Consider the following 27869-nt stretch of genomic DNA (forward strand, 5'->3'; position numbering starts at 1 on the left):
GCTCCACGAGGAGGATCTTCTTGGGCCAGGATGCCCCAAGAAGATCCTCCAGGAGCCTCCGGCGTCACTGTCTCTGCCCCACCGGTTGTTACTTCATGGACCGTCAGCACGTGGCAGCGCGATCCCACCATGTTCGCTGGCCTTCGTAGTGACGACATTGATGACGGGCTGGACAATTATGACCGCCTGAGTGAGTCTAACCGGTGGGATGACATGCGCAAGCTTCGCAACGTCGCATTCTACCTCACTGGTGTTGCCAGGACTTGGTTTCTCAACCACGAGAGCACCTTGCCTGACTGGACGGCATTCAAACACCAGTTTCGGCAGATTTTTGGCGCTCCCAACTTCCGCTCTGAGGTCGCCAAGAAAGAGCTTGATGAACACACGCAAAATATGATGACGAAATACTCGTAGGAGGTCACAAGCGTCCTAGCTAGCACTGCATCAGATGTGCTTAAAAGTACTTGAAGACGTTCAGCAATCGTGACAGCCGACGCAGCCTTTCGAAAGAGTGAGAAAGTTCGCAAGTGCCTGTCGTCTGCGAGAAAAGTCTCGCGTTTGCAGCGAGCAAGCGTCGTAGCAGACGATGCTTGTAGCATTCCGCTCAAGGGCGCAACGCTTTCTCACATTATGCAAAATAGAAGTGAGGCGTGCAGACAGGACACCAGAGTAGAGAAGTGGACAACACGAACGCCGACTATCAACTGAAGGGAGCACTGAGGCGAAAAAAGAAAGAAGACACAAAACTCATCTGCGCATGCTCAGGAATGGTAACACCACGTGTCAATCGGGTACACGTGCCGGTCTACGTGAGAGATAACTGTTAAAGCACTTAATCTGTTCCTTATGTAAATTAATCGAAGGCTGACTCACGCACGCACTTCCACCGTTATAGATATGCTATGCCTCTATCATAAGACGCGTATCTTCATTCTTATGCGTAACTTCATTCTCATTCTTGCCGCATGACGCATTGCTAAATTCCGTAAATGAGTGCATTGAAGAACAAGTGCAAGAGTCGGCTTTTATTGACAGATGCGGTGTTTCCACGGGAGCTTTTCTAGAAATTCTTTCAATATACTTGAAGTCGACGCTGATTGGGTGGAGAGATGGCGTTTTTCTGCAGAAATCAGGCATTTGTATTGGCTCAAAGGTTGCCCCTATTCTTAGCAACATTTACCTGAGTAAGATTGACAACTGCTTAGAGAAAGCCTTAGGTGATAGCGTTATCAAGATATTTCGTTACGTTGATGATTACCTGATTTTCTGCAATAGGGAAGAATTCGATTCCGCTGCTACCTCAGTAAGTGAGCAATTTAAACTTTATAGGGGAGGATTAAACTTTACCAAGGAATTTCCTCAGCGACGCGTGATTCAGCTTCTTTAAATTTCCTTGACTTTCGAACAAAATCATGTTTGTTGGCAGTACTCCCCAAGATCTTCGAAGCCGTTGCTAAACTTTCAATCCAAGCATTCTAAATTAGTAAAAAAGGGAATTGCCATGTCGTGCCTTAAGTTTTCCCTCACCAGATCCTACATGCACAAAATGAGCGCCAGTTTTAATGCGCAGGTCCGGCGCCTATTAGAAGCAGGTTATCCTAGTGTAGCGGTGGACACTGTGGCTGAGCGCCTATAGAAGTCGGTTTCGAGATGGACGGACGTGATTACAGAAAGCAGTAATAGCAAAAAAAGAGTAGTGGCTATTCCGTATATTCATTCAGTGTCGCACAGGCTTAAAAAAGTTGCTAGTAGATATGATGTTAATGTTGCTTTCACTGCTCCCAATAAGCTAGGTAGGATATGCGCTGCCGTACAAAAAACGAACAGATATTTGTGAATGTAAGCAGTTACTAAACTTAATTCTAGCAATTCTTCGGCGTTCTTTTAAGTATTTCAGCTTTGCTTCCTGCAACATAGCAGACGGAGAGTCCCGGAGTTTATAGCGGTTATATATCAAGCGAGCCGCTAATCTTTGCATGTTTTCTATATCTACCGTTTTGTGATGGTCCCACACAATACTTACGTACTCAAGAGAAGGATTTACTATGGCTTTGTACGCGTTATTTCTTAGTTGGTTTGACAAGCTTCTTAATTTGCGGTTTAGGACGCCTAGTATTTTGCGAGCTGCAGAGCATACGTTAACAATGTGGGCGGTCCATTTAAGCCTGGACGTAATCGTAATTCCTTATTACTTATATTCCTCTACTTGTTTGGTCATGTTACCGTCCGTTATACGAAAACACCCGTTTGTTTATTTTAATAGTAAGACACACCTGTACTTTCTATTTTCAAAATTAATAACCATATCCCACTTAGTACACCATTCTGCCAGTAATTTTAGATTCACGTTCTACTCAAGTTAGCCAAAAACAGAGTTTAGGGTTTCAAAAATGGCATAGTCGTCTGTAAAAAACTTAGCTGAAAGAGATGATTTGACATTGCGTACCATATCATTGATATGGATGTTAAACAAGAGCGGTCCTAATACAGAACCTCGTGGTAAGGCCGCATTGATTGTTTTGTGTACGTGTCGTCCACGTGCTTTGTGTGTAGAGAGGGGGCCCACTTCATTCCACGTCTGCGGGGCCACCGTTCCAGTTGTAAGAAGCACCGCACGGCGTCGGGTCACGAGTCACGGCATGCTCCAATGGGGTGCGGGGACTGTGCGCACTGAGTTGGCATTCCGCCGACGGCCATATAGGGCCACACAGACAAGCCTTGAACGGGACTGCTGCACGCAGTGTGGCGGCTCCCACGTCACTGGCGGGTTGGAGACGCCGCCGAGCTTAAGAAGGGCCTAGCAACAATGACCACGTGCTGCATGTACGGAGCGGACGTCTGTTCTTCTACACGTCCGGGAGGCAATCGTCGGCCTTTGTTTCTGCGTAAGGAGAAGAGCCCACGTGGTGTCGAATGACAGCTTTCAGTGTGTGCTGTGGAGATGCAGTGCGCATGTGAGGAGCACATTCGGATGACGTCGAGAACTTCGCCTTGTAGACAATAACCCCCGAATGCAGAGATGTAACTCGGATGGTGCTTGGACATGACGAAGTCGGCCCGAAGCAAGAAGGGGACTTCAAAACGCCCAAGTCGGCTTTGGCGTTTCATAGGCGGTCAAGCTGACTTGCTTCGTGAAATCAAGACTGTGCTTCAATGCAAAAGCAGATTAGTCGTCTGTGTTCGATAATAATAATAATATTTGGGGTTTTACGTGCCAAAACCACTTTCTGATTATGAGGCGCGCCGTAGTGGCGGACTCCGAAAACTTTGACCACCTGGGGTTCTTTAACGTGCACCTAAATCTAAGCACACGGGTGTTTTCGCATTTCGCCCCCATCGAAATGCGGCCGCCGTGGCCGGGATTCGATCCCGTGACCTCGTGCTCAGCAGCGCAACACCATAGCCACTGAGCAACCACGGCGGGTCGTCTGTGTTCGAGGTTAACAATAGATTTATTAGCGTAAGGCACGATGTAAAGCAAAAAAGTATGCATCTTTCCAAATTTCTATCAGGGCATAAGTGCTGAAGTATAGACCTTTCCATCGGGCGAGGAGGAAAGGGCGCGCGGCGAGCCTTTCCTTCTCCATGGCTTGGTCGATCCGGCGCGACGCTGCTTTAAAGTATTGCTGTCCCATGCCGCAGAACGATTTCGAGATGTTTTAGATGGTACTTCGTGAAATTTATGCAATGTCCGTTCATATAAGGTCATCCGGGAAGCCTTTCGGTGCATCGGTAACTACAGTAGGTGGAAAATATCTCTTGGGGGCGCAAACATGTGACGCGCGTTAGTTGCGGTGTGTGTATGTGCTGTGATCTGTTTTGGGTGTATCGGTTTTAATTCAACGAAAAGAACCGGTGCCCGGTTTGCTGCTTTTTCCCCACTACTGGAACTTTGTTGTTAATGGACCGCTTTGGCGGTTCATAATTACTACTGGAGCCAATCGACAAGGTCTGTCGGCATCGCTCCTACTGCGTAGTCCAGCTCGAGTTCTTGCGCGGCTTCGCGAGTGCCTCCGCGGCACTCGCGGCGCGGAGCATCCAAGCTGCTGTCCGCTGCGTCGAGGGAGCGGAAGATTACCGAAGCAAATGCCATCCAAGTCAGGAGCATCTCCTTCGTGGGGAAAAGTGCAACGTGCGAAGGCGGTACCCTGAGGATGGATACCACCAACATGGAGCAGAACAGCCCTACTCTCATGGAGCACACCTCGGCCAAGAGAACGAAGGAACCTACTGGCCTTCCATCGGATGAAAATGTAGCTCCAGCAGCCCCGAAAAGACGTCGCTCATCACAAGGCTTGCCTGCACGACCGACACGTACGTCTCCGGAGTCGCCAACGACATCGTGGTACAACGTGGTTACCAAGCCTCGTGCTAGGTATGACATGTCCACTCTGCACAACCGTATCATTCAAGTGGCCCTAGATGCCTGCCTCGGGACATCCCGATTTCAAGGTTTCGCTCTACACAAACCAACCAATACTGTCTCAGTATGGGTGTCTAATATGACACTAGTTTACAAACTCGAAGAACTGCAACGAATACCAGTCTCAGAAGAATGTGTCCTTCCAGTACAGGCGTACTTCGCCAGTGATACCGATTTAAGACGCTGCGTGGTTAATGGCGTTGACCTTGACGAAGAGCGCGAGAGGCTCCTGCAGGAACTATGGTGTCCCACACACAAGGTCGTGGCTGCTCGCCACCTAGGCAGCGGTCGTACGTGGCTAATCACGCTTCAAGGATATAATTCCCTACCTGAACGCATCCTGCATTACGTGCTGCGTACTGCGCCCGCGTCCGTTCAAGCCTTCCGTTGTGTACTGGTACTCTCGCTTTAGACGGGGACACATGAAATCATCCTGCCCCTACCCACCCAAGGACGACACCATGGAGCCTGAACAGTCAGCATCGTTTAGATGCGGCCTATGCCAAACAAACGATCATGACATCACTTCCACGACTTGTCCTACGAAGCTGAAGGCCACTAAGAAGGCTCGACAAAGCCATTATCGACACGCAGCAAGGACCCTTCGAGATCAATCAACGAAACAAGTCCCTGTGTACAACCATTAGGCCGTTCTTGCCTCGCTGGAAGAGGACGCTAGGCAGCTGACAATAGCAAGTACTGCGACAAGCGATGCTGCCACTCTTACATATAGCGCAGCTGTTAGGTCGTCCACTTCACGACCACAACGGGCACTACAATTAATAGAAGACACGCCGCTTCCTTTGGCAAACGAAGAGTTCGAGATAGACGCTCGCCTGGCCACCTTTGAAAAGGAAATCCAACGTCTCAAGGAACGTCGTACAGGGCTCCGGCGTCGTCATGACGGAGCGCGGTCGTCGCATTCGCGGTCGACGTCTAGTCCTGCTTATACAGCTAACCCGGCACTTGTGTCGAAACCTCTTTCACCCCAAGAACTCTTCCGCGTCGTTGCGCAACAGCTCCAGCATCTCACCTCGGTTCCACTGGCCAATCATAACCTATGATGGCGGCTACGTCTTCAAGGGTCCCAGAAGGCATCTTACAGTGGAACTGTCGCGGCATCGCGGGGAAGGTCGGAGAGCTGCATCAGCGTCTCAGATATGGGAAGCTGCGTGTTTGCGCTCTACTGCTTCAATAATCCAACGGCCTGCCACCCATTTCAGAATTTGTGGCATACTCAACGCCTTCAATGTTGGATCGTAGGAGTGTTACGCCCGATGTACCCCCAGGAAAGGCTGCGGCTAATGTAAGACGCGCTCTTCATCAGACCCGCGTTGATCTTCACAGTGGTGTTCTTGATGGCAGGAAGTCGTAGCCGTATTTGACACAATTATGGACGCCCAATTCACTCTGTTTAATATTGTGTCAGTGCCTACTCGTCGGCGTGACCACCCTCGTGCGCCGCCACACTCACCGGACTTGTCTTGGTGGCTAGGAAGGACGACTGTATCGTGGCCATGTGAAGCCGACTGCTGGGGTAGCGACCATTATCCGATTCACCTTGGCTTATCCTCGGGTGGAACAGGCCGCCTCCGCCGACTATGTCGAGTGGTGGACTGGGATCGATACAGGACGGTATCAGAAAGCACTGTATCCAGCTCCATGCGGGAATCAGAATTAGAATCAGTTTTTATTTTCCTCAAGGAAAAATGGACCCCAGACAAGAAGCTGCTCATTGAGCAGCTTGACGAGGCCTGGTGCTCTACAGGTAGCGGCAACAGCGGCAAAGCAGCAGTGTATGTCATACATTCGTGCAAAAAGAAAAGCAACACGAGAAACAAAAAATAATAAACAAACTGTTGGCATCAAGCTGTGAAGAACGAGAAAAAATATTTACACATACATTCACCAACGCAAAACTATATTGTACACTGACATGTTATATTCACACTTACACGCGCAAACACCCCTAGAAGTGGCGCGCATACGGCCATATATACACATATATGTACACCAACATATACATTCACATATGGACACGCACATGACATATACCCTTATGAAAATGACTGTTGAAATGTTGTTGGCGTATTGTTGAGGAGTTGTTGACTCAATAGCCTTTCAATAATACCTCAACAATTATTGAAACCACAGTGCAATAATTCAACAGTAAAGTTGTTGGGAAGTTCACAACAAAAAAGTCGTTGACTAAATTTTGTTGGTATACTGTTGAATAATATTGAGTAGTATTGAGCCATTGTTGAGTAGTATTCAACAATAAAGTCGTTGACTAAATGCTCTTGATATATTGTTGAATAATATTGAGTATTGTTGAGCCATTGTTGAGTAGTTTTCAACAGTAAAGTCATTGCCTAAATTTTCTTGGTATATTGTTGAATAGCATTGAGTACTATTGAGTCATTGTCGAGTAGTTTTCAACAATAAAGTCGTTGCCTAAATTTTCTTGATATATTGTTGAATATTATTGAGTATTATTGAGCCAATGTTGAGTAGTTTCCAACAATAAAGTCGTTGACTAAATGCTGTTAACTTATTGTTGAATAACATTGAGTCACGAGCAAAATTGAGTTTCGAAGTATATGTGAAAAACACACGCACATGTGTATGTGTGTGGCTTTTGCACATATATGTTGCTTTACTGATCACTTGATCACCATTGCATATATACAGGGTGTTGTTTCGCGTTACTTGAACCATAGACGTACATAGACGTATATACACGTGTTTCAGCTAACTTTACTCAAAGTTAAAAAATACGCCGATGCACCATAAGACGATGCGACCAAATGCATGTTGCTAACTCTTGTATGTGTCACGCTATTCTTGTATTTTTCCTAAGTAGTTAATTAGTCAAGAAAATTAGCCATTCTGAAGGAACAAACTTAGGCGAAAAACTCCAATTAGAAAGTTTCTAACTTTCTATCTATTAAGTGTTAGTGTTTACCAACTCACTGGGGATGCCCGCGAAATACAAAAAAATATCTCCTGACATACCCGCTTGCGCGCGGTGCTTGCAGCGCTCCCAAACGAGCATACCATCGAGCAGGGTGTGTTGCCGCTTAAAAGGCGACAGGGCAGTGACGAAGGCGTTGGCTGTGGTATTGACGCCAGCGGCGTGCTTCCCTCGCTGCGGTTCATGATTTGCGATAAGCATACGGGTGTTCACATCGGTTAAATGGTATGTTTTCGTTTGTGCGCGGAAGGCTTAGGAGCAGTGCAATCACGGCTCGCAGGCGGGCATATCACGTGGTGTTTTTTGTATTTCGCGAACATCCGCAGTAAGCTGAAAAACACTAATACTTAACAGATAGACAGACAGAAACTGTTTATTCGGACGTGTTGCCAACTGCTCTGCAACTTTCTAATTGGAATTTCTTTCCTAACTTTCTTGCTTCAGAAGTTGGCTAATTATCCTTGCCTAATTAGCTAATTAAGCAAAATACAGAAATAGCACGACACGCTTCACACCAAAGGGAGCATGCATTTAGTCGCGTCGTCATAAAGTGCATAGAGTTTACACTCGGCCTAAAGTTAGCAGAAACACCTTGCAGATATATATATATATATATATATATCTGCAGTTTCCGATGACAAACGTCCCTACAAGTAGGGACAAACAACCGATGATTGGACGCATCCGGCATCCTGCCTTTCCATCGGCGTCCATTATAAGGGGCCTGTGCCTGGCTGTGTGTTAGGAAACGGCATTACATGCCTCCATGTTAAATATGGTCAAGGTGGCGGATTCAAGTCTGGGGTTTGACCTGCCAAAAACACGCTTTGATAATGAGCCGCACCGTAGTAAGAAACTCCATATTTATTTTGACCATCTGGGGTCCTTTAACCTGCACCGAACGTACAGTACACGGGCGTTTCTGCATTTCACCCCCATCGAAATGCAGCCGCCGCTGCCGGCATTAGATCCCAAGTACTAGGGTTAGTAGCGCAACACCTCAGCCACTGTGCCACCACGGCGGGTGTGACGGAGAAAGGAGTGAACATCGTTTTTTACAGAGTGCGTTTCACTTAGATCTTACCCGTAAGCGCGCTACAGAACGAAATGAAAAGCTTGGCCGATATGTACGACATGACGCTCATATTTCACATGGAGGCCAAATTCTTTTCTGTGACCTAGACGGGGTGCTGGCGAATGTGTTGGGAATCTGCTCGGCCACCAAGCACAATCTGCGCTGCTATACGTTCTCCGTGACAAATCGCACAGCGCAGAAAGAAGCACACGCACAAATTTTTAAAGAATGGGACGACAGACCGCCTGCAGTTTGCCATGACGTCCAAATAAGAAGCACAAACAGCGACGTTCCTGTACTTTTCTGGTCCATAGTTGAGTTCGCATGGTTGCGGCACGCATTACTTTTTTTAAAGATCCAAACGACGAAAACTGTGCGCGCACAAATTAGCACAGCGTTTGCGACGTTTGAATTTGGCGTCTTTTCCCGCGCATTCCGTTAGCTCCGGCCGGTGCACTGCGTTACTGTGCTAAAGAAAATAGTTCATCAAAGAAGCGAAGCAAAAAACTTTCAGACAGTTGTAAATCGCAACAATTCTTCAGTAATAACATGAAATTACAAAATTTTTTATCAAATGGTACAATTTATGATAATATAAGCGTGTATTTGTATGAGCGTAGATGTATGATTGCGCGTTTGCGCTGTTGATGCTTGGCGCATTCCGGCGAGTTCGTGCACGCCGTTTGCTTGAGAGCTCCCTGCGTTTTCTGCATTCTTTGTGTGCTTCGCTGTGACATCTTTGGAATATTCCTGCGTCTTGCTCGCTTTTTATGGGCTTGTCGCCTCGAAGATCGCCATGATCGCCTCCGACTCAGCGACATCAAGGGTGAGTGAGTGTTTCGAATTCCCCTTGTTCGTCCATTGCGACGCGGTGAACGGAAGCGCGGGAATTATTTCAGCGCTTGTGCGTGTCTTTCGCGCGCCTCTTTTCTAGTTTTTCATTCCTAGTACTATCCTTCCGTTGCGAGAATTGGTTGTACAGCACTAGATTTGTGGTATATACCATGGAGTTTTGTGCTGGTTAAACTTTACACTCCGCTTGTGGTGACGTAAGGCAGCTATGTGGTGCCAGCTAAAACGGCATGTTGTACGCCATGATTTCTGATACGGTGTTCGAGCACCGATTAAGTTAGCCGTATGAATTAGAGCAAAACAATGCGACGTGAAACCATCCGATCTGTACTGTAATCGAAGATATCTCGTTTGCGCCACGCTAGTACAAGGGCGAGCTTGTAAAACGTGGGGCGGTGGGATCGGCGAAAGTGTATTCTGTTGCGCTGTTCCCTTCAGGATCGAGTGACTCCGCGGTGCGTCAAGGCCACTACCTGACACGCCGCGCGGCCGATGTTCGCGCGATCGGAAAACACAGAGGAGGCTGTCGCGCAATAATAATAAAGAATTTCAAGGGTGTACATGCGATTCTATGCGATACGTGAGATACAATAGGGGTGATGCCACAGAGTGCTGCGAAATCGACGAGTTATACGCCTTGCCAGCCGCGTGTGTTTTGTTTTCTACCAGTTCGCGCGCATTCAACTTTCTTTTTTCATCTTCTCCGTTCGACGCCATCGAGTGCTTCGCCCAAACGGCTTCGCGTAGGCGCTCTTCGCATTCACGGAAAGGCAGATTTGATGGCACTCCAGGTCCTACAACATTCAAAATAATGTAATTTCATGAAATTGCAGTTTTCGCACTTCAGTAGCGGATTGATTTAACAAGGTTTTAAAATCAGTAAAGGAACGAGATGCCTGGCATATCTGCCTTGTCGTCCCACTGTGTTTCGAGGCGGCATGTATACGTTATCGGCAACATAAACATCAATAATTAGCATTGTTTCTTGTCACCATAGAAGTAGCTAGTTATGTCGAAAAGCTATTTTTGCTTTGAATCCGAGCACTATAGAGTGAACAGATTGAAAGAGGAGCGCATCGTTGTGAGCTAAATGACGACGCTTTGTCAGAAGCTTGGAATAATGCTTTGTCGAAAGAGCAGTTCTGTGAAATTCTTTGAGAATAAGCAAAACTTCAGTAGCATCAGGTAGACGGGGAGTAAAAGAATGTAACACTGTGGTTTTATATGAAGGAGCTGCCTTTAATATGGGGCCATAACAGTTAAGTAGATGCGTGGAAATTATGTTTAAAATAAGAGGAATGTGAAATAAATTATTTGACAAGCTCACACTGACATTGGCAAGAGCGGCCACACTTTAGTGTATTCAATGACTAGTCATTTGTATCCGTCCATTTATGTCAGCCTAATGGTCCATGTAGCTCTTTTGATTGTTGCTTTTACTGCATTGTGGCTTCACGTTTTAATACTGATATCTTTTTTCAGATAAAAAATGAGCTGGGAGACGCCCCAGCTTGAACGCTAAAGGTGAATTCTTTGGTCATCCATTCTGTAGCGTCACCATGATCAAATACAGTGATGCCGTGAAAATGTATTGCAGGAAGCAGAAAAAAAAACATTGCTGATGCAACTGCAAGGCATTTGCCCCAGTGATCAATTGGTGCAGAGTGCCTTCATTAGGAGACATGGTGCCTCTAAGCACTCAGCTGAAAGACTTTGCAACTGCACCGGGACTGGGAGTGAATTTCAGTGTCACTTGTGAATATATTAAACGCAGAATGTGCCTTTTTCAGTGTATATGCCTGATATGAGAGGGGCGTTCAGAAACTTGGTGTGGACATTAGTGGTCTACATGAGTGCACATCTTTCTAGTTTTGCCAGAACGAAGGTATTATGACCTATGTCATACAGTAGTGCACTGCTAGAGGTATCAAACCAGAACAGCAGCACCCTTTGAGAAAGTTGACTGAAGAACGAGCAGTGATCGGGGATTTCTGCATTTCCAGGGCCAAATTATAATGATTGATGCCGAGCTGGACGGTGTGAAGTGCCGGTTACCACATACTGTAGCCTGCATGGCATGAACCTCCTTGGCATTATGTCTCGTTAAGATGAAATTGGAAATTGGGAGGTTGAGGGGAAGTGGCAGGGCTCCCCTCTGGAGCAGCCAGTGCATGCCCTTTGCCATACTGATAATGCTACCTTAATGAGAACCAGTGATGCATGTCACCCTATTATGCAGCCAAGTGCATTCCTTGTTTTGTATTAAGGGGACACTAATGACACCCTAAATGAATTTAAAATAAAGCATCGCTTTAAATATCTACTGTAAATTTCTTGGTAGTTGCTTGATTATTAGAGAAAATAAAGCTAAAAGTTCAATTTTCTGAGTATCGCCCCAAAATCTTCGTGCTGACACCTCATTGTCACGTCATGAATTCCAAGTATTTTTTCAAACTTGGGCTGTATTGTTTCTGTAAAAGTTCCTGACACTTTTTATTTTGGGTTTTTGGAATACGATGAAGAACATCTTTATTTGTAAAAAAAATTGCTACACCTGAACAGACAGCATCAAAATCCATGAAGTCACAGCAAGCTGGGGTGGTAACTTCAAGGCAGCACTGCCACCAATCTTTCCTCTTGCTGCTTTTACAGTTTATTCAGCCCCTTCACGGTACGAGTGCATCTCTGGAATTGTAGGAAGGTCATTTACAGATACATCTAAAATAATTTTTCTCTTTAGTGCTTTCACTGTAGTTGCTTAGGGGTGTTGGCACAGTGCCGCTAAGCACGAGGTCACAGGATCAAACTGCATTTTGATGGAGGGGAAATAAAAAACTGCCCATGTACCGTGCAGCCTGATTTAGTAAAAATTAATCCAGAGTTCCCCACAGTGGCGTGCCTAAGCATCATATTGTCATTTTGGCACTTAAAACGGCAGAATTTATTTTATTTAATTTTAGTTTGGCGCTCCTTTAAGCTGTAGAATTCATGATCTCTGCAAAAACTCGTGCTCAAAGTATTCTCCATAAAGATTAAATAAACAGTAGATATAAGTGTGTATATTTTGAATTGTGGTGATATGTGATGACTATTAGAACGGTGGTACAATGAGACAGACAGAATTGTAATACAATGTGTGACGGCACGATGATGCACATCGAGGAAATGACCGAGTCTCCTAGAGGTCCCTGACATGGACATCAACTGACTGTCCACAAACTTCTGAGTTCACCCCGTGATCTTGAGCAGCCTGTGCTTCGCGAGTCGATTAATTTAATTGAGGTGTTGGTTGGCACGTACTGTCCTTGCGGCTTATGTACATTTCATACGGTGGAGTGAAATCTCACTTATTACTCCTGGAGCACAGGAAACGAACGTGATGTGTAATGGTAATCTTAGTAATGATCGACAATCATGTCCCTCTTCAAGCTCCTAATGCTGCTTGTCAACACAAGCAGGAGCAGTCGCCCAAGATAGCATGAAAGAGATTCATTGAAAAGTGGCATGTGCCCAGGGTCGCATACCCAGTCACCCAAGCTGTTCCGACAGTTGATTTTCAACTGTTCCCTCAACATAGCAGCCCAATCTCCCCATTAGACCATGGGCTACCTATTGACACAAATGGATGGGAAAATAGAGAGAAACACCTGAAAATATGAAGTATCCTAACAATGGTATTCCCAATAAATAGTATTAGATGTGCATTAGCGCAAGCTCTTGGGCCAATTGGTGCATGATGAACTTGAAAAAGGGGTACCAGCAAAACAAAGGACGCACACACATGGAAAAGGCATAAGGCACGGACGGACGCTGGTCCGTCCCAACGTCCGTCCGTGTCTAATGCCGTTTCCTTGCGTGCTTGTCATTTGTGTTTCGCTGGTACTCCCCTTTTTCAAGTACTAGAAGTTTGGATACTTTGGTTTATTATACTTGTTTGTGCTGGATTGTTTTTCTGAAACATGTGGCATCCAGACAGCATAAGAAGCTAGTAAGAAGTCAAGTTTAGCATTCTAGATTTGCAACAGGTATTTTTGTAATTTATTTGCAGTAGGGCTGTTGTGTGAATGTGCTTGAAAGGCTTAAAACTGTTTTGCTAACACTTACTTAACATGCAGGTTCACATAGGTTGTAGCAGTGCACATTGAGAAGGTTATCCTGGCACAGCTTACCATGGCCCGCCATGGTGGACCAGGAAAGTTCACAAGGGCCTTGCTTCACCATGTGTTCACAGAGGAGCTCATGGGCCATTTGGGCTTTGGAAATAACACCAAGGGGCAAAAGAGGCTCTTGACCCCACCAGGGTCAGCGCTGTTATAGGCAAGTACCATATATCCTTTCCGGTTGCATTTTTACATTCACATTTTTTTTCTAAAATTATGAACTTACCATTTGCATAACAAACGACTTTCAAGTAGCCTGTGTGTGCAGTTGTGTGCTACAATAGCCTACCATTTGGAATGACTATTCATGTGATCTTAAGTGCCTAATGCGGCCATACTCAAATGCTTCTAAAATTTAAAAGCTGCCTTCACTGCCGAAAGTTTTTAGCGGCTCCACCACATAAAATGAGCTGCATTTGCGCATTAGCAGTGCTACTTGGCTGTCATTGCAAGGAATAGTTGTCTGAGAAGCACGCTCCAAATCTATTGGCATGGAGGACATGTTTAAGTAGCCGAAAGTGTTATTCTAATACACGAATTGCGGAGAAGCTATGCGCAAGTGGGGTTAATGCTCAGCTCGAGCAGGAGCACGTTCACCAAATTGCAGAAATCAAAACAGCTCTCCAGGTTCTGAGATGTTAAACAGTAGTTTCACCAATTTTAACAGACCACATCGAATTAAAGTTGCTCCTACCTTGAAGGAGGTCCATGTGATGCCAGACAGCAGCCTTTCAGCAGAGCGAACCTGAGTGGTGTGGCAATTTTCTTTTGGTTGTTTCAATCAAAGAAACAACAGGGACAGAGTTGTCAGCTTCACTGTCAACAGTACTATGTTTAGTGGGCGCTTACTCATTCTAAGCACCTAACCTATGACTCGTATTTATTAACATGCACTTTATCACTTTGTATTCTAAGATATGAAAGAAATATTTATGCGGATTTTCCCCATTAACTTCAATCAATTTAGAATAGGCTCTTGGAGCCTAATATATAAAGCTTCTTACAGACTATCGGACATGCCTATTACTCCCATCCTGAAATTGTTAGAACTGTTTTCTGCTTCCTTACTACACCCACCTTTTAACAGGGTTATTATGAACCATTGCCAAGTAGATTATGGGCTTAAATTTATCAAAAAGATGAATGGGCTTTTCTGTCGTTCTTGTTTAGCCCGTTGAGGATCACATTTTGGGGAGAAATATGCCTCTCTAATTTAGGAGATATATTCTTTGTGGTGTGCAAATACTCAAAACTTTCGAATTGAATAGTGTCGTATTCAATTTAGTCTTAGAATGGTCACTATTTGTAAACGCGAGTATTATTATAATATTTCGAAACACCAATAAAACATGAAATTTGAGCCAAAGTGTGGTAAGTTTTCACCTCCAATAACATAGTAAAGCCATAAAGCGTAAGAACTTGTAAGAATAGCAGACCAGGCTATGTTACTTAAGTAGCTGTACTTTAGAGGCTGTGCAGCAATCATTTATGCTTACTGAAGAGTCCTGTGCATGTGAAGAAACTTTTTGCTGTTCCATTTGTGCTTTTAATAAACAGCTCTTCATAGCAATGACAGAAACTTGCTAACTTTAAGTATGCTAGGATGTGAACCTCGTCTTACATTAATTGTGATATCAGCTGTTCATTATTCAGAAGCTATCCAATATTTGATTTGCTTCTGGCATTATTCGGTTCAGTCTCAAAAATCACTTTTCGTGCATCCCTAATATTTTTATTGCAGGTTTAAGTTCTTCAGAGTGACTTTCCGAGAAAATAAACTGGTAAATAATTTTTTTAAATAACAATAAATTGGCAATACCATTTCAGTATTTGCAGTTTTACATGTTTCATTTTTTTATGCAGGATAAAGCAGCATATTTTTTTGTGTAATGAAACTTACAAAAACTTGTGGCAACACTCCCAATTTACTGCAATGTCAGACAGAAAGGAGCTAAGTGAAAAATCAGTTTTGGAGAAACCCAAGGAGCGACAGCACTATAAGAATATTTTCTAGAAATCTAAGAAGGTTGCAGCACCTCCACTGGGATGCTAGGCAACACTTTGTTCTGAAAAGGGAAATTTTTTCAAAATGTTCTGTCACAGCCACAGATGTACGGCAGTGAACCCTAAAAGGGTTAAAGAAGTCAGTCCTATGGCATATGGCGCTTAAAAGACAGCATTTCTTCGTATCTATCACATTCTGCATGTGTCATGCTAAGTAGCTTGGTGCACAACTACACGGAATCCTCATTATAACAGTCATTCAGTCGTTGAGGCAGAAAACATACTTCGCTGTAAGCAGTGTCTTCTTTAATGTAGAAAGCCCTAAGTCATTGTAAGGCGAGAAGTACATTCCGATTGCATGTGAACTCAGGAAACCTAACTTCAAATCAAGCTACACTCAATTGTAGTGACATGACAGTATTGTATTTGGAGCATGGAAAAGCACAGTGAAGTGCTGGACATTTTAATTATGAAAGTTACAAGAAATAATTTTAGTTGTCAGTTCAGGTTTATTCACGAACGACATGAATTTTTTTCACCATTTTCTTTCTCAGCAAGCAAAGTTCACATCTTCGACATTGAGGATATTTATAAAGTTATTTTGCTACAGTGTTTTGTTCCTCTTTGCCCTTTCCTGCATTTCACGCTTAGTTGAGTCCTGTGCCCCTTCGAATAAATTTAAATGGTCATGCTGTAAAGCTGTACCCGTGGAAAGTTGGAATAAAGCAACACAAATACATAAATCAATTATAACGAGGGCATATTGCATGCCATTCTTTTGCATGTGGAAGTTGCTTTTTAAAACTTGTTCTGGCTTCTTGTTTTTGCAGGCTTCACGTGTCCCAAATTTCCTGGTACCAACATGCCCTATGTAAAGAACTCTGGCCTCGCTTCTCGCATGGGACCAATAGCCTCTGAAGAGCCCAAGTTGGACAGCTCAAACCACAACACAAGTGTTGTGCTTTTGTAACTCTCGACATTTTTATGTTTTACGTTAGTCTTCTGAAGGCCCCAATTTGAATTTCTCAAATGCGCATACAATTGTAGTCCCTTTCTATGCCTTGTCATTTTTATGTTAATTTTATTTATGTCAATTATGCTAGTCTCCTGAGAAGCCCACATTGGATTGCTCAATCCAGAATACAAGTGCTGTGCTTTATTATAGTTCACTACATGTTTATGTTAGTTTTTGATATGGTTCTAGTAAGGATAGTGTTTCCTTATTAATATATTTTTTAAGTATCTTAAGTCATTTCATGCCAAACCACCCAATTTTATCAAGAACTGTTCCATTATGGCAAACCATTTCAAGTTTGCTTGATTTTGAGTAGGTACAATGCGAAAATTTTTGAGAAAATTTGCTTTCATACATACACTTGACTCATTCCAGGGCAACCAACCAGTGTTTTTTTGACCAACAGAGATAAAGTTGAAGCTCCGAACGCTTGCTCCCCATTTATTTTCCTTCGCAACATTTTAAAAAAAATTTTGGCAAAAATTCATTGTTCTTGCCCAGCTAAGCTAGAAGGCACTGATACACGTTTCTTTTGAAAGGGGAATTGTATGATCCAAATATTCAGATGGTGTTCATGTTAAGAGACTGAAGTGGTGTGACTGCCAAAATTTGTAAAGTTTGAATTTTCTTCTAACGTAGGGAAATACAGAAGGCACAAAATAAATATAAAATCAGACTGGTTGACTTGGGATAGCTGCAAAATATTTCAAGCCTTGGAGGTTCAGTTAATCAGCTAAAGGAACTAAAGTTCAAATGTTTTTGCAAAAAGCTTCGTGTTGAAGGTAAACAAATTAGCTTTGGTGGTTGGCACAAAAGTATGTGTCACCCATCATTACACAGCCCTACATGTCTGCTATGCATGTGACGAGTAACAAAAAGGTATTCTTTAAGTGCGATAAATTATTTTTTATAATGTTCATTTGTGGATCACATACAGCATAAATATAGCATAAATATATGAAGCCATGTCATCTAGCAAGGAAAGATTGTTAATATAATTAGCCACAAGAACTACTCTACAAACTGACTGCCTTTTTTATCATTGCGAAGGCAGGTGACGTCAAGCGCTGCAGCTGCAGTCACAACTCGTATTTTTTTAATATGAACGCAAAAAGTGGTCGCCAATGGTGTCTGACCACATCAGACTGAACATGGCACATATGACTTTTATAGATGAGCATGTTCCGGCTCTGAAACAGTGGTAGCAAACAACACCGCAAGAATTTGTTCATACTCATGTAGGTTTTCAGTCCTATTGATGAAGGTGTTTTCTACTTGCATCATCATTGGGCTCCAGGGAGCAGGGCACAGTGTCCTGCTCCTCTATGCTGCATTGCAATGTGACATGCGCTTTAAAATGCTTTGTATGAACAATATCAGCACTCTTTCTGGATTTACTGTCTACATAATAGCTTATATTTCTTTTTGTAAACTGCATGAAACATATCTTTTAGCACTGCAGGATTCTCTCACCTATTTAATACGTACGAGGTCTGTTAGAAAAGTATTTGACCTTTTTTTGCGAACACCTGATGAATATAAAACAAGCGTGTTTTCATCAGCCACCCTTGTACCTTTGTGCGCCTGCACGAATTTTTTCCTGCCTGCCAATAGTGTGAATTGCTGGGGTGCAGCGTTTGAATGAGGTAGTACACAGTGCTCTCGTTGGCTTTCTTTTGCAAGAAAAATGGTGGAGCGACTGGAGCAGTGCTACTGCATCAAATTTTGCCAGAAACTGGGCGACAGCCGAGTGGAAACCATTCGGAAGATTCAGACTGCTTTCGGTGACTGCTATGAGCAGCACACAGATTAAGGAGTGGTACAACCAGTTTAAAGACGGCCACACATTGGCGGAGAGCGAGCCACGCTCTAGTGGGCCATCAACATGCCCAAGTGAACCCCGTGGCGATGCGGGACCGTCATGTGACTATCCGAGAAATCGCGGAAGAGGTGGGCATCAGCACATTTTATCCACATTCCATTATCACTGAAGATTTGGCCATGAAGAGAGTTGCGCCGAAATTCATTTCCAAGCTGCTCATGGTGGAGTAAAAGCAACTTCATGTTGAAGTCTCACAGACATGCTGGATTCCACAAACAGTGACCCCTAATTCATGAACACCATAATCACTGGTGACAAGTCTGGGGTTATGTTTACGGCCCGGAAACCAAATCTCAGTCGTTACAGTGGAAGCATTCCACGTCACCAACCAAAGACCGTTAAGTGCGCAGCAATATCAAAGTGTTGCTGACTGCTTTCTTTGACTCCCGCAGTGTGGTACACCATGGGTACGCACCACAGGGTCGAGCAATCACTAAAGACTACTACAGGGATGTCCTCCATGGCCTATGTGATGCTGTGTGGCGCAAGATACCGAAGTTGTCAACAGGAAATTGGCGCATCCATCATGACAATGCTTTTCTGGCACTTGATTCAGACTTTTTTGGCGAAAAACCAGACTCCTGTAGTTAGACAGGCTCCTTACTCTCCTGATATGGCTGCTTGCGACTTCTGGCTGTTTCCCACAATCAAGAGGCCATTGAAAGGAGCGCAATTTCAGACAAGAGAAGGCATTATGGCTACAACGACAGCTAAGCTAAACTCCATTCGGAAAGAGGCCTTCTTGGAATGCTTCTAACAATGGCAGCACCGCTGGGAGAAGTGACTGGAGTCCCAAGGAGACTACTTTGAGGGTGATTAGGTTTCCAACGCTCCAGTTGTGCCAGTTTTTTTTTTTCTTCAGCCAAAGGTCGGATACTTTTCTAACAGACCTCGTATTGATATTTTAGGTGCAATGGCTGTATGGTTTACCTGGGCCACACCAAATACAAGCCTCGTTGCGTTAGAGCATGTGTCCCTTGGCAATAAAATGCAGACCCTAACACCGCTTCTCTGTCATCTGTGTTGCAGACGAAGCCAGCTTTGTCGTCTGCATTTGCGGCCGGCAAGCTGTGCGCACATCCAAGAAAAGTCGGTGCTGACAAAATTTCAAAAAAGAATTTCTCGCATTTAAAAATAATGCTTTTTTTAACTTCACACATGCATAGTAGGCATGTAGAGCTATCCAATAATGTATCACATACTTTTTGGTCAACTACCAAAGCTGTTTTTTCCTTGAACATGAAGCTTCTTGCAAAAGAATAGAATTTGTTTTTTTTTGTACAGGCGATCAGCTGAACCTTCAGAGCTTCAAATATTTTTCTGCTAGACTATGTCACCTGGCCTACCATTCTGTATTTAATTTCGGTCCTGTGAATTTTTCATTACAAAAAGAACTAACGGATTGCAATTTGACTTACTTTTGCCGGTGCCAAAAGCACTTGAAGTATTCAAATATTTGAAAAATTGGTTATTTTGGCAGTTGCATCACTTCACCGTATTTCCACGCACACCATTTGAAGGCCTCGATTAATACAGTGTGCATTTGAAAAAGAATGTTGATTGATGTCCTCTTGCTCAGCTCACCAGGAAAACTAAACTGTCACCAAAATGCTACAATATATCTGGCAAAAATAAATAAAAGTGGGTAACGAGTTTTGAACTCTAGCACACATATGGCAACTTTTCAGCTAATGTGTAGTGTAAAAAAAACGCTGGTTGATTCGGCATGGAATCGCACACCTGCAAGTGCATCTGTGCCATCGTCAGTGTTCAGTAAAAACTGCATTTTACATAAGTTTGCAAAAATGGTTTATTGCTATCTAAAATACATGAGTAAAAATTAATAGGTGTAAGTTGGCTTAAATTTAAAATGCAACAAAAGATCTCCGGTAATGGCAATGATGTGTCTCATGTTTGCATGAAACCATATCTTTTTCTGAATTCTTTCGTTATTTTTTGTGGCAGTGAATAAAATTGAAAAGGAACTCACACAAGGAGTAACTTTGTTGTATTCCAGCACATCACTAATAGCTGTTTTTTTCATATAAAAATCTGAAGCAGTTAATATGAATAAGTCGCTTGATATGGAATGACCTGTGCAGGAATGTTATCATGTCAGAAAACACAACTGGATCATGCAACAGCAATGCAGAATAATAAACTGCTCCCCTGAGCATCACTTATTGCGATTGCCATATTTCAAAAGTACGTAAGGTTTATTGAAATTGGCACACCATTCAACCAACAAATAAGGATTGTGCAGTGATCCTTTTTCAGTTAGATTTTTTTAAAAGTTGTCTATGCCAGGTAGCATAATTCTTGAGCTGGATTATTCAGAGGTGGACATTACTAGCACAAGAAATGGAAACATTAAACTGATTTTCAAATTTATTAATTCACTCATAACATCACGTCACATATTTCAGTTTGCAAATTGTAGCCAGTGAGTTTGAAAGACATATTCACTTGAAATTAATTTCCGGAATTACACCAGTTTCGAGATTTTTTCCATAAATGTGAGAGAAATACACGGGCATGCTGGTTACTTTTGTGCTTCAATGCATAACAGTGCGTTTTGTTAAAAAAAGTAAGTGCTACAGCAGTGCATTTCTACAGCCAGTTTGATGGCATGTGTCTCCTTACTGGTGTCATCCTGGAAATTCATTCTAAGTGCATACACTTTGTAAAATTACTGGCTACAATTCATAAAAACTTTATTAGGAACTGAGTTTTTGTTAATCAGCTGACTATGGTGTCTTGATTTCTCATGCAAGTAATGTTTGGCACTCTGTATCTAGAATTATGTTAGCTGCAACAGCCAGTCTTTAATAAATTCCATGAAACAAAGATAACCACCCTGCATATCAGGTCTCAGTTGAGTGCTGTGGGCTCAAGCAAATCGTGCCATGGTTATAGTACCACTGGCTACCTAATAGAGATAGCAAGTACCTTTTTTGAGTGTTCTTATTTACAGTCATGTCAGTCTGCTTGTACATATATTTATTTAGGTATTTATTTTAAATTTATTTCTTTTGGGAAATGTGTTTTACTTGAGGGCCACGCAGACTACATCTTCAGTATTCAATTTTGTTATGGTGTCAAGCTGCAGGAAGTTGTACTTTTAATTTTTAAGAAGTTTCTGACGTTCTCAAACTACAAATGGTTGTACATTTACACAGATGTTTGGTTACAAGTAAACAGTTCACCTAGAAAAATGGTTTTTGTCTGCATCAGTTCAGCACTCTTGATTTTGTGGAGGACCATTCACTCTGACAGTTGAAGAAAGTGGCATAACAGTACTGCTAGCAGGTTTACAATATAGTTTATTACAGTCAATCTGGGAGCATGCTTTTGAGCCCAGGGTGACAGAGGCCTGCGATACAAAACGCCTGTATTTAAATTTTATCCCTATCCTCTCACAGCAAACATACACACGTGACATCAAAGGTAATTATATGCAACATAGCTCAGCAGTATTTTAAGGAAAGAGCAGGTTTAAACTGCTAAATACCCAGTGGGGCATAAAGGGTTTTCAACATAATTTGAGTGTTGATGTTCAACAGATCTGCAACAATTCTTCCATGGGCTTTCAATATTGACGAACAATGCATTCCAACGATACCTCAATGGGCTTTCAATTTTGAGACTCAACACATCTTCAACAATGCTTCAATGGGCTTGACAACAACACATTTAAACAATACCTCAATGGGCTTTCAATTTTGAGCTTCAACAATGCTTCAATGGGCTTTCAACATTGACAAACAACACATTTCAACAATACCTCAATAGGCTTTCAACATTGACAAACAACAGTTTCAACAATGCTTCAATGGCCTTTCAACATTGAAATACACCATAGTTTCAACGATATGCCAATGATCTTTCAAATTGAGAGGCCACAATGATGTTACGACAAAATGTCGCCGGCCAATTATCAACACCTGTCAACAATTTCCTCAATGATGTTTCAACAATTCCCCAATGATCTTTCAAGGTCATTTGTTGACGTTGAACAATGATATTTCAATAACCTTTCAACAATTTTTTGTAAGGGTATATACACACACCACTCAAGTGCGCAGATGCATACCTTCAAGTTAAATATTTTATGAAGAATGAACTGCTAGAAAAACGGAGAGCGAGAAAGAGAAATAAAAGGTGAGATTAGACAATGCCTGCAAAATCATACCAAACTAATCCACACAAAAGAGCGCACAATGCCGAATGTAAACTGCAATATATAAATGTGCTCCCGATTAAGCAATTCTGTTTAAAAATTATTCCATTAAAGCACGTTTATCTATTGCGGGGCCATCAATTAAGGTTGTATTAGCGTTCAGCGTGCAAGGTAATATATACATTAACATTTGTTGGCCGCAATTTGTTCGAGTTTTGGGAAGACACTCTTTCCTAATTGTCGAGTGTTGGCTGCCAGTGTGCGTTACTTCAGCGCTGGTATTCTGATAAGGAAGTTAGTACGATACGTGGTTTTAGCGGTGAATACAGAAACAATAATGTGCGGTAGCATTACACTGACGGGTATAATTTTAAACCGAATAAAAAGCGGTTTGGAGAGTGCGTAGTACTCTTCGTCTGCAACGATACGAATTGATTTCTTTTGCAGGCTCACAATTCTATTCATGTTAGTCGGTTATGCCGTGCCCCAAACAAGATGACAATATGCAATGTGTGATTGAAATAATGAAAGATATATCTGTTTTTTAAAGTGCACTGGATGAATGCCACGACACCGGGAAAGTGCTCCAACAGCTTTTGATAAACTTACGGCTACGTTATTATTGTGCTCAGTCCATCGATGGTGCTCATCAAACATAACACCCCTTGTTTTATGGCGGCTGACGACCTCAATAATAATATTGCCTAGGTTAATGGTTAAGTTAGTCCCTATGTGACGATTTATAGCGCGGAAAATAACAACTTTGGCTTTGTTGTATTTATTTTGGGATTATTTAATTCAGACCAACTTAAAGGCTGTCTAGGGTATTGTTTGCTTGTGAAATTATTTCTGTAGCCGAAAGACCAGAAATAAATAGGGAAGCGTCGTCGGCATCAATTACAAAATCAGCTTCTGTCGAAATTCTCACCGCATCGTTTATGTAGGCATTGAAAAGAAAAGGTCCTTATATGCTGCCCTGAGGGACGCCGCATTTCAGATAACGTTTGAATGAACAAAAACCGTCTATGTTCACTATTTGTTCACAGTCTTTAGGTTATGAACTAAAGATTTGAAGTGTCCTTCCCCTAACTCCGTACTTATTTAACTTATCTAAGAGAATATTATGGACTAGACAATCGACGGCCTTACTGAAATCCACAAGGATTCCTAGAGTTAAGAGTTTGTTTTCAATGTTCTGTAAAACAATTTCTTTTTGGACTAACAAAGCTGATTCTGTAAAAAAAGTTCTACGGAAGCCGAATTATATTAACTGATTAGCATCAAAGAAGTTCTAAAAACGTTTGAGCAGCATTTTCTTCTAGCACTTTCGAAAAAACAGGAGCCAGTAAAGAGATGGGGCGATCATTACTCGCGACTTTTTTCGAGCCCGACGTGAAAATGACTAACCTTGGCCAGTTTCATTCTTGCAGGGAAATACATGATTATAGTGAAAGGCTAATGATATGACACAGAGGTAGTGCAAGAAAGTCAGCAACAACCTTTACTGGTTCAATTGTGAGGCCTTCTACATCAGAGCTGGAATTATTTCTTAAGGACATGAGAACGATACGAACTTCTGATGGGTCTGTTGGGCTAAATAACACTGAGCTGGCTGTTTTACTTGAAATAACAGAACATGCACCTTCACTATATTTTGCTGTTGCTTGCTCGGTGAAGAAGTTGTTAAAGCAATCGGCTAATAGTACGCCTGATTTTGACGACCCGTGTTATAAGGCGGCATTAGTTGAGGCAACACGTATGTCGTGGGTTGATGAATCACGAACCGCTCCTGATTTGCAACTTCTGCGTCTCTGGGAATCGCGCCGCCAAGGAAAACTTGCATCAGAACGTGACCCTGCATCATATACCCTTCGGTTAGAGGCCCAACTCCTTACTGCAGTACTTGATCATTAGCGAATCACTCCTGATTTGCAACTTCTGCGTCTCTAGGCGTCGCGGCGCCAAGCAGAAATTGCATCAGAACGTGACCCTGCATCAAATACTTTTCAGTTAGAGGCTCAACGCCTTACTGCAGTAGCTGGGAGCCATGAACACCGCTTAGAACGTGGCCGCTGGGACTGGTGCTCTTCTCTCGGACCTTCATCGTCCAATGCCTCTATTTGGCGCACCTTCCGGGTAATGGAACTTGGTCGGCGCCCTCCAGAACCCGCAGCCTGCGCCCTGTTAGCATCGGGCCAGACACCAGCAGTATTCGCAGCAACTACTGCCCACACCTTTTTTCCGGCTTTGGACACAGCACCGCCTCCTTTCGTTGTGCAAAACTGCCTTCCCGCGGACGCAGGCACGCCGCCTGCGCACTGCAACATCGCGGGTATACAAGCTGTCTTGACTATAACAGAATTTTTAGCGGCAATAGACCTGTCGAAGCCATGCAAGGCACCACGACCGGATGGCATACCATATGAACTTTATGAAAACACGGAAGGCAAGGTTCTCGAAGTGCTCTTGGGGGCCATAAACGAAGCTTGGGCTACAGGAGTCATCCCCGATTCCTGGCGGCATGCAGAAATGGTCCCTATTCCCAAACCCGGGAATCCCCAGGATAATATTGCTCATATGCGCCCAATAGCACTAACCTCAACGTTAGGCAAGCTGATGGAGCGTATGCTCGCGGCACGTATTGCATGGTGGCTCGAGTGGTACTCATGGTATCATCGTGGCCAAATCGGGTTCCGTGCTTACCTAGGCGCAGAGGATGGCCTTGCGTCCCTATCTTTTAAGGCTCTTAACAGAGGCCGCTCCCGAAGAATTCGCACGATTCTGGCAATGGATATTCGTAGAGCGTACGACCATGCGAGTCACGAAGCAATTGTCGGAATTCTCCGCTGACTTCAGTTCCCTAGCCGTGTCTGCACATTCGTCGAATGCTTCCTACGCGCTCGCTCCTTCTCCATACGCCTGGCTGGGCAAGCATGCAGGTCAGTTCGTCGCACATCAGGGTGTCCCACAAGGAACTGTGCTCGCACCAGTCCTTTTCAATATTGGTCTCCTTCCACTAGCTTAGAAGCTAGCGACGATACATAACGCACCGTAAATAATGTACGCAGATGACATCCCTGTCTGGTCAGTTGATCCTGAACTCTACCACCAAGAACAAGCGCCCCAAGAGGCCCTAAACGTTACGCAAACTGGTGTGCTCAGATAGGGCTTGAACTCTCCAAGGACAAGACGACGTACATGTGAGTAGCGAACAAGTATGGACGTCGTCTACTGGCACTCCAGCCTCTTCAGTTAACTCTGGATCAGCAACCACTACACAAGGCTTTAACTCTCCGTGTGCTCAACCTTGAAATGGCTTCCTCCGGATCTGCAGCACCATGGGTCCAGAATGCGAAGCAAAAGGTCACAGAAACGATGCCTTTGATACGTCTGATTGCGAATAAATCTGGCTGAGTGAGCACCAACATGGCCCGCCTTCTTCTACGTTCTGTATTGCAACCACGACTCGTCGATAGAGCCCAGTTTCGTCATCTCACGAATGCGCAATGGGCTCGCCTTGAGGCCATTAATAACGAAGCCATGCGGACCATAACGGGACTACCACGACTCACCCCGTTGGCAACCCTACAGGCCAAGTTCCAACTCAAGACTATCGACGAACTCGTGCACCAGCGTCGATGCGTGCGCGCCCTAATGCCATCAAATTTCTGCTCGGTTGCTTCACTGGCCCGGTACATGGGACACGAAATAGACAATCTAGCTTCTACGACACCTGATGTAGCTCCGTGAAGAGGGTACAATTAGGTGACAATAAGCCTCTTGGTCGTTTGTATAGCCCGGTTCCTCGTCAGGCGAATGCCCAAGTTTCCCGCCTTCGTCGCGCCAATGATAATGAAGACGATGCAACTCTTGTAGCATACACTGATGCCAGTGTTAATGGCCCCATGATTCAGACAGCTCTCGTGTGTCAATTGATACCAGAGGCAGGCCAGACGTGCTCGTATGTTGCCTATCCTGTACCACCGTCCTATCTTGCCGAGCTTGCTGCCATACGAGACGGCTTGGCCGCGTTGTTGCCTACTGTTCAAGCTGCTCGATACTCTCAACTCATCATGCGTAAAGACTACTCAAGCCATCCGCGGCATACGTAGGGTATCTCGTTCCGCTCTATTATCAGATAGCATTCACGGTCTTGTTGTCACTACGAATATCCGCATACGCGTCCAGTGGGTGCCTCCAGCAGCCCTGCCGGGTCTCGTTGAAGCAGATATGGCAACCGACCCACAGATTACAACATACCCACTTTCAAATATTCCTGAACACGCCTGCGGACGACTGATCCCGGAAAAGGGAAACCTCCGACGTACCACACGAGCTCTCATACCTCCGTATGGGTCAGACCTCCCTGATGGGTTAACCCGCCGATAGGAGGTTACTTTAAGGAGGCTACGTGTCGGGGTCGCGCTCACCACGTCTGTGACCGCTCTCCGAGCACAACAGTACCATGTTCCTTACGGCTCATCGTGCCCATTTTGTAACACAGAAATCCAAAATCTGACATTGACACACCTACCATGGACGTGCCCAGGACTTCATCTAAGCCGTCTCCGCCACCTCCGGGCAACAGGCCTTCGGCCTGGCCGCCCACCCGACCTTGAACGTTGATTCATAGACCACATCATCGTTCACTCCTAGATTTTTTGCACGAGTCGAATCTGTTCGTGTACTTTTAAAATGCTTGCACTATGCCTAAGGGCAAGCTTCCTAATTAAAAAAAAAAGAACCGGTGTCTCCGTATTACCAGCATGAAATTGTAAATCTGCTCACTATCTGGTCGCTTGGCGTAGGCGCAAAAACATAAGAGTGCATGCTCGTCTACGGCAACCCTAAGGCAACTATGAAACATCTAAGCGGCTGGGGCTATCAAATATTCGTGATTAACCGGCATCTTTCTCACCTATTTCAAGTCTATTAGGCTTGAAATCCAATATATGCCTATGCTAGCCTCCTGCATGAGGCCGATGACGCTGCTCAACTCAACGATCCCACGGTTGGAGAACCAGCACAATACATATATAAATTATGTGCTTTGGCATTGCCTTTTTGCTCTGTTAAGCCACAATATCCAGAGGGGTCGCATAAAAAGAAGGCGATGGCTATTTTCGAGGACAAAATTTCCGTAATACGCGTGAGTGCGTCATAGAGAACGGAACTAACACAACCAAAAAGAAAATCGGTTATCATCCTATTTCTCGAAAAAGATACAGAAAACGGGCTAACGCCGCAGTACGACCTCGCATAGTCACACCACACAATGTTTATAGATGTATAAACGTTGCTATG

The sequence above is a fragment of the Dermacentor variabilis genome, chromosome 2 (genome assembly GCF_050947875.1).
Source record: "Dermacentor variabilis isolate Ectoservices chromosome 2, ASM5094787v1, whole genome shotgun sequence".
In the NCBI taxonomy this organism is placed as follows: Eukaryota; Metazoa; Arthropoda; class Arachnida; order Ixodida; family Ixodidae; genus Dermacentor; species Dermacentor variabilis.